Here is a 16,457-nt window from a genome sequence, read left to right as displayed (position 1 = left end):
AAGTGACAGGTCAAAACTGTTTTGTGGCAAGTTAGTAGTTATTTTGTCCACCACTAGGCAGTCAGTATTAACTTTATAGGGATAAGCACATGAAAATATGTCCACTTGCAAGGAACTTTGTATTTTCTTTCCAGTTTTAGCAATGCCAGAAACCTCTGTGTTTGTAGCTAGTAGATTTCTCCCAATTAGATTAGCTAATTTAGTTGTAATGAAAGATGACTGACTGCCAGAGTCTAATAAAGCCTTGACTATCAATTCCTGCCCATTTCTAGTTAATATTTTTACTTTGGCAGTAGGTAACAAAACTTGGTTGTTGTCATTTAAGCCTGACAGCAACGTTACCCCACCCTCAGTACTAGATGATGATGTTTCATTTCCATCATGCAAGAGCGTGTTGTGATTTTGCTTGCAGTGAGTGCATTTAAAATGAAAGCGACATTTCCCTGTATGGCTGTTTAAGCAGGTTTTGCATAGCTTTTTAGCTTTTATACATTCAACACGTTCTGCAATCGATGCAAGCAAAAACTTGGGGCATGAAAATATTTTGTGATCTGACTTACCACAGTAATAGCACTTAGCTACATGATTATTTGTTACTGCAGCAGTAGCTTGTACTTTCCTAGCGCCGATGACATCATTGTTGCTCGAGTTTTCGAGAGCTAGGGCTCTTGTTTCAAGATATTTTATGAAATCTGTAAAAGTTGGGGATTGAGATGAGTTCCTATCCAAACAGTAAGCTCTATTAGTGACTGGGTCGAGTTTGCGAGATAGAATGCATACAAGTATGCTGTCCCATTTGTCAACGGGTTCATTTAAATTTTTTAGAGCTGCTACATGCTGTTTTGCAACAGAAATTAAATTACGTAACATGGTTACATTTGGCCTGGGTATCGAGGCAAGATCCAATAACTTGGATATATGTTCAAATACAATTTTGTGACTATTATCATATCGATCACGCAGGATTGTCAATGCTTCACTGTAACTTGAGCCTTGTATTGGTAAATTATTAATAAGATCGAAGGCTTCTCCTTTTAGAAAACCACGTAAATACACAAACTTTTGAATGTCAACAATGTTAGAATCGTTATGTACAAGCGCCGTAAACAATTCGATGAAAGGTTTGTATTCTAGGTACTTGCCGTCGAATGGTGGTATTTGGATATCAGGGAGTTTTAACTTGGACGTGACGTTATTAGAACCGCCACTTGGCTTTGCCGCCGCCGCCGTCGTCCCGAATCTTGACTGCAAAGTAGTGCGCAGTAAGTCCATACACACAAAGTAGGCCTCTTCAACAGGAGTGGGATCATGGTCGTCGTTGACCTGAACAGTCAGGTCTATATACTCCTTGAAGATGGACTGGGCATGTTCTTGCTTCGTGCGTAACATTTGTTCGGATGCGGACGCGAGGAATTCCGACGTTAGCGAGTTGCGTAGGCGCGTCATCGTGCCTTTCACATATTTCCGCCTGTTAAATAGCTCGTTGTCGCTTGCCATATTGCTGACTAATTACGTAAACAAGTACTGAATTGTTTAAATTTACTTTTCCTGAAAAAAATATGGTCGCTCGGTATACGAAAACGTGGTAAAAAAATGATGCAATACAATTCCTGTTAAGATTGGGATCGAGATCGATTGTATTGAACGACAACGTTGATTGCTAAAAATCGCTCACTTCACTCCGAACATCGCGTTTTTTGTAGCAATATTAATGTTCCGTAATATGCTATGAGTGAGTGAGATAGCAATTTTATTTGTATTGCGTTGTCCTTTGTCTTCGGCGAGTTTGACGAAATAAAATCGTTACAAATAAACGAACACTATTGAAGTTCTTCTTTGTAAATTCGGTTACACGCAGATGAAGATTGCTTTCTCCGGTTTTGAACACTTCGACGTCGGTGTGTCCTTCCGCCGCGGCAACGATGATTGAGTGAATGAATGAAGTACAATCTTACCGCGTTGCTCAGGAATAATGGCGACTGGAATGGACTCACAAACTTGCCCGACGTAAACTTCTGACGCAAAAATCGTGCTGATCCGTCGCACCGTTTTGGCCGCAAACACCTGTAGATGAGCTGCACACTATGCTCACGTTGCTCGAAGGACCATGAAGAAATCCTTGGGTGTCGGGACGGTGAAATTTATTTAATGAAATAAAACAGCAGCGTCTTGTCTTGTGTTGTATTGAGAGAAGGGAAGAACGAAAGCTCCGCGAATGAATGTAATTACAAAAGTGTTTCCATATTTAAAATACAAATCTTAAATATATTTATATGTTTTCAACAAGGGTGTTAGTGACATCGTAACGAAAACTTTGAGGGGTGATTGAGGCCATGATTCTGAGATGACATCAAGTGGAATTTTCCGTCGCAAAAGTATGGAACTGAAAATAATTTAAAAAAAACACAAAAAAAATAATGAATATTCAGACTGAAAATTCCACTTGATATTAACTCAGAATCATGGTCTGAACCATCCCCCTCAGTATTCGTTACGGTGTCACTAACACCCATACCTACTTGTATGGCTACCGTATGTACTTGTGCGGGGTGTAAGTGACATCGTAACGAATACTGAGGGGAATGATTCAGCTGATTATTTTGAGTTAATATCAAGTGGAATTTTCAATTCTATAATTGAAAATAATTTTAAAAAACAAAAAAAATCATGAATTTTGCGACGAAAAATTCCACCGGATATTAACTCAAAATCATGGTTTGAATCATCCCCCTGAGTATTCGTTACGATGTCACTAACACCCTGTATATACAACATCAATAACAGAAAACAATTAGAATAATTTCTATTTACTCTTGTATCTACGATAACAGAGCTGTATATAATAACACATCACATTAATAGGTTAAGGTTGAATCTGTTATACGAGATAGTTTATTGACCTGACGCAACCTGAAACTATTATAATAGGGTAGTTTGCAACTGATCAAATCAGTTACGTTTTACTAAACATCAACACAAAATTACTACGGAATTTGTATGAAAAAGCAATTTGTGGCGTCATAGAAAAAACGTGACAAAATCTAATACTCGTACTTCTAAAAAATTCTGCAGAATTCATAATTATTTATGAATCCTTAGTCCTTATCCAGTTAAATAGAAATAAGAAAACGTATTTTTACTTTACTTCTGTCTTTATTTAGTAATCAGAATTTCATAATTTATCTTTGCCCTAGGAAATTACTCAGTTGGTTATCCAGAATAACTAACATATTCTTTGCCATTATAAAAAGTTTCTATTCAAACAATATTACAATCCCCATCAATCTCTTTAAGAATAAATTATTTTTAAAGATAAGTTTAAAATGAAGAAGAATTTCCAAGTGAAATGCAAAGAATCCGACGTAATTACTTCGTCTTTGTCTTTTGTGAGTGCTGCAGAGATAAATGTTGAGGAGATCTTGTGCCTCGTTTGAAATAAGACCGGTACTTTATTAACAAGTTGGGAACGTATCCGGCATCGGTCACAAGAATTTTATATAGGTAGATTTTGACGTAAAACGCCAAATACGGAAGACTCGACAGAAGCCCTCCTACAACTATACGTTTAATTCTGCTGGCCAGTTATTTTGTGCGCCATGTGGCCGAACCTTCAAATCGAAGTTCGCTTTTGCTAGCCACATTAGAGCCTATCATAAAAACGACCTGGGATAGACGTTTAGGAGTCGCCGTCGCCGGACACGGCTTTTGGACGCGATGATGATGATGATGATATAGGTATTTAAATTTTGAACAAATTGAATTTTATCTTAATAGGTCATGTCAATAATGCTCTAAAGTAAACGAGCATTTATGAAAACTGACCTGTTTAGTATTACATTTTCAAAATGGCGTCATCTAAATGAAACTGAGTCCACAGCTTGGAGTCACAGTGTGTTAAAATCTATACATATATTCTCACATAAGATCACGCCTATTTCCCGTTGGGGTGATCAGAGACCACGGAATAAGTTTTGCATTACAGTCTTCTTTTATCGTGTGGGTTGTGACGTGGATTAACAACCTCATCAACCCTGGTCTCCGGGTTACTATTGAGCCGCCAAAGGCCCCTGACATGGCTCATGTAACGACTACTTGCTTACATCAGTAAGTAACCGGGACCAACGGTCTCACGGGCCTTCCAAAGCACGATCATCTTACTTTCGGACAATCTGGTGATCAGCCAGTAATGTCCTAACCAAGCTAGGGACCACACACAAAGTAATTTTTGTAATATGTCCCCACCGGGAACCGAACCCGGGACCTCCGGTTCATGAGCCCAGCGCTCAACCACTGGACCGCAGTAACACTATTAAGTTATTGTCCTATGCCCAGCAGCGGGCGTCGTACGGCTGATGATTAAGTTATTGTCCTAATGTAGTTCTAAAATGATTTCTCCATAATTCTTCACAAAAATAAGTTACTGTACAAACGAACTTTCATACTATTTATTCATTACAATGGTTGAATGTTAAATGTTTTCGTTTAATATCTTAGACAGCAGTCGGTCATCTTATTATTTAGCTTTTTGCTATTCGTTTAAGCTTACATTTCACTGTTTGAAGAACTTATTGATAATCTGTCTTGAAAATCGTGGTTCTTAGGAATAAAACGGCGTACAATTATCTATTTAGTATAACAACTACGATTTATGAGTACAATTGGGCCATGTACCTACTAGGTTCAAGATAAATTATGAAATTCTGATTACTAAGTAAACCTAACAAAAAACATTTTATTTTTTCTATTTAAGTTATTTATAAGTTTTAATCAAGAAATCCGTAATAATAAGTCAGACATTTCATCACTTTTTCTATGACGTCACAGCCTGCTTTTTCATACAAATTCCTTAGTATAATATTCCTTAATATTCCTTAGTATAGTAATTTCATGTTTTGACGTTTAGTAAAAATCAACTGATTTGACTAGTTGGAAACTGGCCTATTATGATGTATAGAGAATTAGGGTTATCGGTCGTCGCGGCTTGACAGGAGCTATAGCGGGTTTAAATCCTGTCAGAGTCATATAGTATTAAACTCCAAAGCTGGTGCGCGACCCCAAGCCACCAGCATCTGGTTAAATTTTAAGGTATAGCATTGTTACTTAACACTTTAGCTGCTAGAACAATGTGATAAGGCGCGCACTATGCACATGCGAAGCTATCGCGAAAGCAGCATCAACGAATGTTGTATCAATATGCCAACTGAGTCTTGCTGTCCACATGAATGTGCGCACCGGTAACGCGTAGAGCGTTCGTACAGTGCATCAATGAACCGTCCAACGCGCCACGCCGATCCTAAGGCCGGGTTTCCACTGACGCGGAGATGGGCAGAGAAGAGCGGAGATGTGTAGATGTGACCAATCACAGCGTTCGAGAGAGCGAAAAACGAAGACGCTCTGTCACTCTCTCCCTCACGGTGATTGGTCGATTCCTGCACATCTCCGCTCCTCTCCGCCCAGCTCCGTGTCAATGGAAACGGTAGCCTATCTCGATAAGTAGCACGGCGCGCGGAAGTCTCGCTTAAGATACCAGCTAGATACAAACTTCTAACTCGTCGCTGCTCCTATCACAGCATAAATAAAAACAAAAGCCTCGTCACAAAGCCTACATGTGTCGGCGTTGTTATTTCTCCATCTATTGAAATAAGGGTGTTTGTCGCAGGCCTCGTGAAAACTTAGGCAGTTTGTAAAATTACTATTTATTATATTACGTCAGACTCATTTTTTCCATTTAGTTTAAAAAAGTATTTATTTCAATTGTTGAATATCGAGTAGGTAACAAAAAAAAACTAATAAGTAGTATTTATTATAATTGTTAATTACTTACTACACACATTGATTCTAGGCCAAGAATCTAGAAATATACAAAAAAATAAAGTAGTAATCCAAATTGGGAATCAAAGCAAAGCTTTTGGTATAATACATACATAAACAGCCTATATACGTACCACTGCTAGGTACAGGCCCAGCAATAATAATTATAATAGCTTTTCATATGACTAAAACCTTTATGAAACGTTTGCAAGTAAACCAAATATGCCTTACCTACTTAAAGTTAGGTAGATACAACTTTGAAGCCGGCGGTTTGACCTATATTAACATAACAATCTCATGAGTATGTTCTCAATTGGACTAGTGAAAGGTACATTTATCGCAAGATGAACTAAGTATCCAGGCTTCACCGAGATTTCTGTTAAACCGATGTGACAGCACACCTCGGACACTTCATACAAAACACCCCGTTTTACACATACACTACACATTGGCGTTATCTTACACGTGCATCTGTGTGTGTGACGACTGACGCCCATATAATTGTAGGCTAAAGTAAAATCGAGGGGGGGGACCTGTTTGCCGTTCTATACGCAGTATTATTCCTTATTCTATGGTGATAGGTGACCTATATTACCTAATACTAGGTATATACGTTTCGATCCTCCACCCCCGACGATGCCCCAATAAGGCATTCAAGTATGAACGAACGTACTTAGTACTACCGGCTACGTATTTAAAGCACAAAGTCATACATAATAATATTCGTATAACGTACGCAGATTATTACGGCTTCCGTGATCAAGTGGTTAAGCGTTTCGTTCACGATCGAGATGTTCCTGTTTCAATTCCCGGTGGGGACATATCGCAAAAAACACTTTATGGCTCCTAGTCCTAGTTTGGTTTGGACATCTGTTTACTCAGTTGTCCGAGAGTAAGAAGGCTTTTTTCTTACGTGATGTGTAGTCGTTACATGAGCCATGTCAGGGGCCTTTGGCGGCTCATTAGTAACCCTGATACCAGGGTTGCTTGATGAGCTGGTCATTGATCATGAATCATTTATTCAACGTAATTATCATGGATAAAGTTGTTGAAGGTCAATGTAACATATTTGAATTTACGTCATTTCGCAAGGTGTTATGGCTGAGGAGAAGAAATCACAAGAAACTGCAACAGCAACACATCTTTTAAAAACCAATAAGGGTATACAACATTACAAGTTATTTAATAACTAGAGGAACACATTCAAATTATTTTTCGTCCATCGCTTCTATAATAACTTTTAACCAACAAGACTCACGCTTCTACAAGTTGTGGGCTAATTTGGGGAAAATGCAGCCAATATAAAAAAGTTAAGTGCGTTAAAAAATTAAAACTAAAGTCGCCCTTGTTCTAAAGTTGTAAGTAAGTTGTTGTTGTTGTTGTTGTAAGTTGTTAAAGTAACTCGCTTACATGCATGTAAAGTGTAATGCGAGTGTGACGGTAAACTGCACAAAATACGAGGCAATAATTGCAGCAATTTACTAGCAAAATCATAACAATTTGCTGCTATAAGTCGTTCCAGCAATTTTCTTAACCACACACATTAACACTACACTACACTACACATATTACACTTAATTTTTATCACTAAATGTTCGCGACAATATGTTTATTTTAGCTTTTAAATAACTATTTCGTTGTATTTCGGGCTACAACAACAAACTAATTATTAAAATAAAATAATATGATCAATTATTTAAAACGATCATCATAATAATTCTAACGGCTAATAACCTGACAGAATTAAGTTGATAGCACACGTCAAACGGTTTGCATACCAGCGAGATACCTTTTTGATTCACCCGGGTTATTCGTTATTCCCAAAATTAAGATCTGCTGCCAATCATCCGTGCCTTTCAAAAATGACAGGTATAACTTAAAGTAAAATTAGGAGATGTCTGCGGGAATTGGGGCCAATGATGCCCTACCTACTCTTAAATCGCAAATCATAAGAAATGTCGCATTTCTCGAACTGACTGCGACATACCTACCGCAGGTGTTCACAACTGTAGGTAGCATACAGTTGTAAAGTGTCTCATTGTCAGAAATGAATTGAAAACAACTGGATCTCTCCACAAAGATATATTTCGCATTGAACCTACGTCATCCATCTACTTTAAGAGGTTTCTAAAGGTCCTTATACGAGTATTGTATTGTGCAACAGCTGTTTAATAATGGATTTCTTTGTTGTTTTTATTAACTTATCATCACATTATGAAGTAAGTAGAAGTTAAAAGAGAAGCTTGTGACGTAATCAAAAGCAGCGTAACAGGATAGCTATGTAAGCTACATTTTTACATTTCTTTTTTTACTTATTTGTTTAAAATATTTCTACATTCATACCTATTATTGTAAAAAAATATTATGTCATAAAGAAAACGCAACGAAAACTTTCAGGGATGATCTACTGGCATTTTCCGTCGTAAAATTATGGAACTGCAAATAATTAAAATCAACACTAACATTTTTTAAGAATATTCTGACAGAAAAATCTTCAATTCACAATCATGGTCTGAATCATCCCTCAAAGTTTTCGTTACGTTGTCACTAACACCCATATGTACTTGTCCGTACTTATAGGATCGGAGTTACAAGTCTCTTCGTAACAAATACTAAAATTTTATTCAGCTCATGATTCAGAGTTGATATCAAATGGAATTATCCATCGCAAAAGTAAAGAATTGAAAATAATAAAAAAAAGTCATGAATTTTGCGTCGAAATATTCCACCGGATAGTAACTCAAAATGAAAAAGAGCTGAATCATCCCCCTCAGTATTATGGTGTTACTAACACTGAATAGAGGTGAAATACCATAGAAACTTCAAGTGTATAGAAGGTTCTTAAACTTTACATAAACCATAAACGAATAAGACGCTTATCTAAAGGCCTGAAATAGGCAAGAAGTGAATGAAATTGCTTCCTCGCTAGACAGAGGAATTCGGGTTAAACATTTAGAGCTAAGGTTATAAATCCAATTGAATTTAAAGAGGTAATTTTTTTAATACATTTTAAATGGTGTGTTTTTTTTGTCCGTGTGTAATGTAATTATGTTGTCTGTGTGTAACTTTTTTTATGGGCATCGCCTGAAATAAATTTTTATTTTATTTATTTATTTATTAAATGTACTTATCTAAAACTGCACTAAAGAGTACTAACTATTAAGTACTACTTACATCTGGAACTGAAATGAATTTAATTTTCTCTTAGGTGGAATTTAATTATGAACCAAGCATAAAACAGAACGAGGAAACCAGCTTTGAGAAAATGTCGTGCAAAATGGCAGGAAGAATAATTGCGCGGGATTTAAGTTGTTAAAAACATTAATTATTTAAAGCACATTGTGTTTCTACAGCTTTTAAAATGTTTACGGCTTCTGTTATGTCAGTAGAAAAGTATAACACATAGCAAATAGACGCTCAAAGCTCGTTCAGTAGATTAATCTTGAAAAAAACAGCGGGATAGTGTCCTTTATAACACGATCGGCCATTGATTGATCGCCTATCTTCAAATCAAAAGTGTCTGCAAGTCGCACTAACACACAAACACGCACATAAAATGGCTCCGATTCCTGCGGACACATTCTAATTGTATTTTAAATATCCGTAATTTTCTTATCCGCCGAAAAGGAAAGGAACGGATGATTGTCAACAAGTTAATTTTAAAACGAATGAATAACCCGGGCGAATACAATAGGCATCTCGCTGGTATGTAATCCGTTTGACGTGCTGTCTATTTAACTCTGTCGAGTTATTGGCTGATGTAAAATTTTTAGACGGGTGTTTTAGATTTCTGCTTAAAATTGACGTGTGTTTCATAAATTTTATGCCTGTCGATTACCCGTCCCTTTCTTTTTCAGCGGATAAGAAAATGACAGGTATAAATTTAAATTAAATTAGATGGCGTCTGCAGAAATTAGCACCATTATCTCTTATGTTTTTCAAATTTAGTCTTATATATCATCAAATCTCATCTCTTCTAATTTGTGTTATATAAACATAAAATAAGTAGCTATAGACACTAATCATCTGAGGTGGGAGCCTGGGGTTCTGTACTACAGGCTAACGCTTCTCACAGACCAGTCTCTCTCACCAACAACTGTATCTTAATCTTGTTTTATTGTTAATTACCAATTACCGTGTCGATGAGAGAGTAATACATAAACATAAACAGCCTATATACGCCCCACTGCTGGGCACAGGCCTCCCCTCAATCAACTCGAGGGGGTATAGACCATACTCCACCACGCTGCTCCACTGCGGGTTGGTGGAGGTGTTTTTACGGCTAATAGCCTGGACCAACGGCTTGACGTGCCCTCCGAAGCACGGAATTATCTTACATTTTCGGACAATCAGGTGATTCAAGCCTGAAAAGTCCTTACCAAACAAGGGACAGTCAAAGGAAGAGAGTAATAGACATACTTTTTTTTCATATTTTTTATTTTCTAATAACTTGTTGCTCTGTCCACCCTAGTAGGTGGACGCTATCCATATTTCTGTAAGGGTTTACCTACATCTGACCGGACCACATCGCTCTACCCTATGTACCTTCTTCCCTTTTCCGTCACTCAGAATCGTTTTTTATAGAGCGAGATAATGAGCGGGAGCCATTATCTCGCTCTAACAAATGACGGTTTTGAATAAGAGAAAAGGGTAAAAGCATAAGAAAAAGCGACGCGATGCGGGCAGATGTAATTGAACCCTTAATCGACCTCAAAGTAAACCACAAACATTGACATTGTCTAAACACAATTCTGCCACCCGAACCGATAGATCTTTGAAGTAAATTATACCTAAAAGCACCGTAGACATAGAAAATTAATCACTCAATTTATCACCGAAACTTTCCTCATCAAAGTTGGCTCATTTGTGTGCAATTTTAAAGTTAGACGTCGGGTTGCCAAATAGTGATCTAATAGAATACTAACTTATCATTTTAATTTACCATTAGTTTAACCACAAATATTACTTGAAGTTTGTTATATTTTTGCTAACAGTATCTTAAGGTACTTAGTAAAACATTTTTTCAAATTTTTTCAAGCCTATCGTGTCCAACTGCCAAGCAAAAAGGCTCACCTCAACGCTTTCAACGCTTTATATCCTTTTTTTTTCCATCGTCTGGGCTGGGACGATACGATGTATGTATAGTTAATACTTCTAGATTTCTATCAAGAAATAAATAAATACATACATACATACATAAACAGCCTATATACGTCCCACTGCTGGGCACAGACCTTCCCTCAATCAACCGGAGGGGGTATGGAGCATACTCCACCACGCTGCTCCAATGCGGGTTGGTGGAAAATTAATTGTCCATCTACGTATATAGGTAGTTTCATTACAAATAACTTATTAAACTCTATTATTATTCAATCCACTGGCACTGTCACTAAGATAATTAAAAAATAATAAAGATAATTAAAGTTAAAAGTATAAAATTTAAGTTTGACCCTCATCGCCTCAGGGCGTGTAAAACAAAAGTTCGGAAAATCCTTAAATTCAAGTTCTTAAGATTTAGTTATGTTTTTTCGCGTTAGAATAACTTGTTCTAGACTCGGCTGGTTATTACAATAACACAACATAACATCACGCCTATGTCTCCGGAGGGGTAGTAGTGTACTTATAGTAATTATACCAGCTCCTTGCTAGCTAACCTTTAAGTCCCATGCAATCCAGTAGTCTGATTTTATTATTTTAAATCCATCTTTTAAATATTTTACAACACTAACATAAATAATCTAGATATGTATACGTCCCACTACTAGGTACAGGCCTCCGCTCAAACAATTGGAGCGGGTATGGAGTATGCTCTACTACGCTGCTCCTCTACTTCCGCTATTTTACACAGGTATTTATTTATTAAGCCGTTGGTCCCGGCTGTTAGCCGTAAAAACACCTCCACCAACCCGCAGTGGAGCAGCGTGGTGGAGTATGCTCCATACCCCCTCCGGTTGATTGAGGGGAGGCCTGTGCCCAGCAGTGGGACGTATATAGGCTGTTTATGTATGTATGTATGTATTTATTTATTTCTTGATAGAAATCTAGAAGTATTAACTATACATACATCGTATCGTCCCAGCCCAGACGATGGAAAAAAAAAGGATATAAAGCGTTGAACTATTTATCGTCGCTGGTGTATCCCATGCTTAATAGCCGACTAGTAGGGCTAACATCATGACGATATAATTATGTCGTTTTACCGATTGGCGCTAATATGTGAATCCAAATAAGTCATGTCTTTCAAAATACCGACAAAATTACGTGGCACGCATGTTAGGGAAAAATCTTGTCGATTTCGACAAAATGTATTGAATGGGTCGATAATTTTATCGCGGTGCGCATGTTACCCCTGCATGTCATATTTGTTAACCACGAACGGAGTCGCGGGCGGGCAGTTAGCGTTTGATATTTTTTTGTTATTTTATTATTAATTGGCCGACGAAAAAAGTAAAACTTCTAAATATATTATAGAACTAAAGGTCAACTTTTACTCAGTGTTTCGATTTTTACCAATCTATAAAAACCTAGTCGGTAGGTATACCTACCTATCGTGATATAGTGACGTCATTAACACGTCACTGCCAATCTAGACAGCCGTTAACTTCGTCAGATTGACGTCACTTGCTACGCATGTTATAAAGTAAATACACTTTTTTTCTTTTAATAGACTAAGTACTTACATGAAGTCACGGTTATATTAAAATAAATATGGGCAAAGTCCTATGTTCTAAATAGAAGCCTGAGGACTTAAGCATGTTCACACGATAGAAGACGAGAAAATTGCCGTAAGATTTTATTCCTATTATACATTGTTTTAAGTTTACGCGGTTATTATCATAATTAAAACACATAATAACGGGTACTTACCGCGTTTAAATGGGGATATGAGACTCCCTATATTTCGACACTGTTGCAAGTGCATCAGTCATCCCGTGATCATGGCACTTGCAAAAGTGTCGAAATATCGGGAGTCTCATATCCCCATTTAAACGCGGTAAGAACCCGTTATTATGTGTTTTAATTATTCCTATTATGATGAACACAGTTATTAGTCTATTGCCCGTGGCAACGACCTCCGTGGTCCAGTGGTTGAGCGTTGGGCTCACGATCCGGAGATCGCCTGATTGTCCGAAAGTAAGATGATCCGTGCTTCGGAAGGCATGTTAAGCCCTTGGTCCTGGTTACTACTTACTGATGTAAGTATGTAGTCGTTACATGCCCCATGTCAGGGGTCTTTGGCGGCTCAATAATAACCCTGACACCAGGGTTGATGAGGTTGGTATTCCACCTCACAACCCACACGATAAGAAAAAGAAGTCTCTTGCCCAACTAAAACACTAAGTTGTATAGGTAAATACAATATCTCTAAACATTCGTTAGTGTTTACAGATTTTATACAACACAAAAATTAAAAATAATAATAAAAGAAAAATAAAAACTATTCCAAAGAGCCCATAAACTCTACTCGTATAACATTAGTGAGTTTTAGCCTTAATAAAAATCTTTTCTGAAATGTTTTTAACTGAATATTGATATTGCTAATGTTCGGTTTAATAAAACAGATACAATGATGTTCGGTTTTATTCTTCAACGTTGAGAAAACTCTTTTAGAACTTATTTTTCAAGGTAGGCAAATGCAAATTGCTCCATTATCTAGGTACTCTAATGGTTGGAAATTGTTATTTCCGTTCTGTTTGAAGAGCAAATTTGAATATCAGGTCCGGTCCCTAATTTTGCCTATAAAAACGAACCATCACCTACATAAATGGGGCTTAAAGGAGTCGCCATACTGTGAATGTGGTCATCCGGATCAAACCATATAGTGAACGAGTGCCCTCTGCACCGGTTCCCAGGTGGCATAGCCGACCTGCATTGTGTGACGAATGCGGCAAAGACTTGGTTAGGGGAGCTAAAGCTGGATATATGATCCACGCAGGATATTTTATTTTTGTCTGCCATACGCAAGAATAATAATTGTAGCTTATAGCCGGATACTGTCCGGCAAGTGGTCAATGCCGTATGTGGCAAGTCTACAATAAAATAATAATAAGTAATAGCCGGGTACAAACATTGCAAGTCATGTGCCACTTTTTTTGACGTGACTTATAGTAAATTTGGCGCAGATTGCATTAACTACTTGGCCGGACCATTTGGCTGCACGCTTTTCTATGTATTGCGTTGTACACGCCCGGTTACGAATATTATACATTTAGAGGCGTACGGTACGGTACGGGGCACGTCCCTCGCGATGTTTGTCCTTTTAGTATTTCACCTTTAGTATATTTCATTTCTTTGTGACGTTGTGAAGTCAAGTTTTAGTTACCCACGTAAAATATATATTTTTTATTTTCTGTAATAATAATATTGATATTCCGGATCGTCTACTTTCATTGTGGTTAAACTCGTAGGTATATCTTTGCCCGTTGAGTACCTTATAATATAAAACACTTTTCGTGGTACCTTAAAATACATTCTGATAAGTTTCCTTTTATAGTATTCTATAATATTAAGAAAAGGAAAATATTGAACAATAATCGGTAATTGTTTTTCCTGTGCTGGTCTAACAAACAGCCTTACCAATAAAATATTAGATTCTTATTACTTAAAAGGATTTATCTTCGTTGTTTTATTTATTACTTACTGTCTTTTAGGTTCTTAAGAACTTTGCAAATGGGTCTCGAAGTTGACAAAAAATCCTTAGGGACTCCCAGTAAAATACCCAAGTGCTTTCTCATCTATTTCTATCATAAACTTGTCAAAGTATTATGCGTTTAAAGCCTACTTTTCTTAAGTAAACATTTAAGTTAAACCCAAATAAATTTCAACCTTCGAAGGTTTAAGCGCATGATCAATAAAAGAGACATTACTAAGTAAAGAACAAACTCTTAAAATGCCAACGACCTGACTGTGACCAGACAGTTGACAACTTCATAAAAGGTGTTAAAAGGATGAAGAGAGGTGATTGGACTTGGAATAAAATGATTTTACATTAAGCAATTAAGGAATTTTGACGCTCATTAAAATCTTGTTCTGAAAAGATAGGAGATTAGCGGTACGCGTTTAATTTCTTTCAAAAAGAATCACAGAAAAAAATACCATTGAATTAAAAACGAGGAGAAAGTGGAGATTTAGAAAATGTTTCAATTTTTAGTCTCAGTTTAAAAATAATCCTATTTTTATCATATTCCAGAATTTTGGACACACTTTTAAACTTTAGATTCTATCAAAAATATGTTTGTAAGTACTTTTAACTCTCATAATTCCAGATTAAAGAGAAATATAATATATAATTGGTGTGTTGAATTATAATGATGAATTGCGTCAAAATCTTACTTTTAATAAGTGAAATATCCTTAATATTTGTATCGATGTTTCGAACAATGACAATCACTCATGCACCCTTAAACAATCAATAAGCACTAAGTAAACGTCCTGACCAGCAGATTCTCGTACTTTATTTAACAACTGATCGTAATTCGTTCCACGCGCCTGAATCCATAAAAATGTACTAAAAATAATATCACCCTTGACCTGCCGTTGCGTGTGGTATCGGAGCCAATGTGATTTTATTGCCATTACCCACTACACCTTAAATCCTTTTACTTCATAAATGTAAACCTGTGTGCATATTTAACACGTAAGCCCCTCTGGTAAATACAAGTTTTGCTCTACGGCTGGGACACTATGCTCGGGCTAAAATCTATATCACAGTTGCTAACCACTGTGACATCAAATTTAGCACTGTTAGGGCTGCAAAACTCTCAATTATAACATGGTTAAAGTCCCTTGACTATGATGCTACGGAATCACTTTTACATCTTTGCATCTAATATCTTCTACCTTCTTTTAAAAATACTCGCGTAACATACTCGTTCATAACATACGTTCATACAAACTCACCCTTACACCTACATATACTTATATTCACATACATAAATTGGAAAAACGTACACCCTCACACACATAAATTCATCCTAACTCTGACCCCTCTCTCTCTCTCTCTAGTATGTAAAATTCTAGGCTAAGTAAATTGAATTCATCTTTTTTGGGGTTATCTATACGTTTTTACAATAAAGCTAATGTGAAGCTTACTTTATGTAAAAAAGCTATTTAAGATTAAGGATTACCTAAATGATAAAAATGCCTGGTATTGATTGTGTTTCTCTAGTTATTAAATAACTTGTAATATATAGAACATTCATTTAAAAGATGTGTTCCTGTTGCAGTTTCTTGTCATTTCTTCTCCTCGGCCATAACACCTTGCGAAATGACATCGATTCAAAAATGTTAAATTGACCATCAACAAGTTTATCTGATAATTACGATGAATCATTCTGATTCTGTATGTGTAGTGTGTGTATATATAGTATGTGTCAATGAGTATTATATACTCTTAATATACATTAAGAGCATTAGCAGTCGTTAATAACCATCACCCCCTCCGGTTGATTGAGGGGAGGCCTGTGCCCAGCAGTGGGACGTATATAGGCTGTTTATGTGTATGTATGTAATAACCATCAATCCGCACTGGGCCCGCGTGATGGTTTAAGGCCCGATCTCCCTATCCATCCATAGGTAAGGCCCGTGCCCCAGCAGTGGGGACGTTAATGGGCTGATGATGATGAATATACATATTATGGTATTGT

The 16,457-nt window shown here is 36.9% G+C and overlaps 1 protein-coding gene across 5 annotated transcripts in view; it reads left to right on the top strand.

Annotated features, from left to right (window-relative positions):
• Positions 1–16,457, top strand: part of LOC126371906 (uncharacterized) — a 254,081-nt gene that overhangs the window by 69,476 nt on the left and 168,148 nt on the right. The gene's annotated exons all lie outside the window — the stretch shown is intronic.

The sequence above is a fragment of the Pectinophora gossypiella genome, chromosome 13, assembly GCF_024362695.1.
Source record: "Pectinophora gossypiella chromosome 13, ilPecGoss1.1, whole genome shotgun sequence".
Lineage (NCBI taxonomy): Eukaryota > Metazoa > Arthropoda > Insecta > Lepidoptera > Gelechiidae > Pectinophora > Pectinophora gossypiella.
Note: the sequence above shows the minus strand (reverse complement) of the source record. Positions and strands in the feature narration are given on the sequence as shown.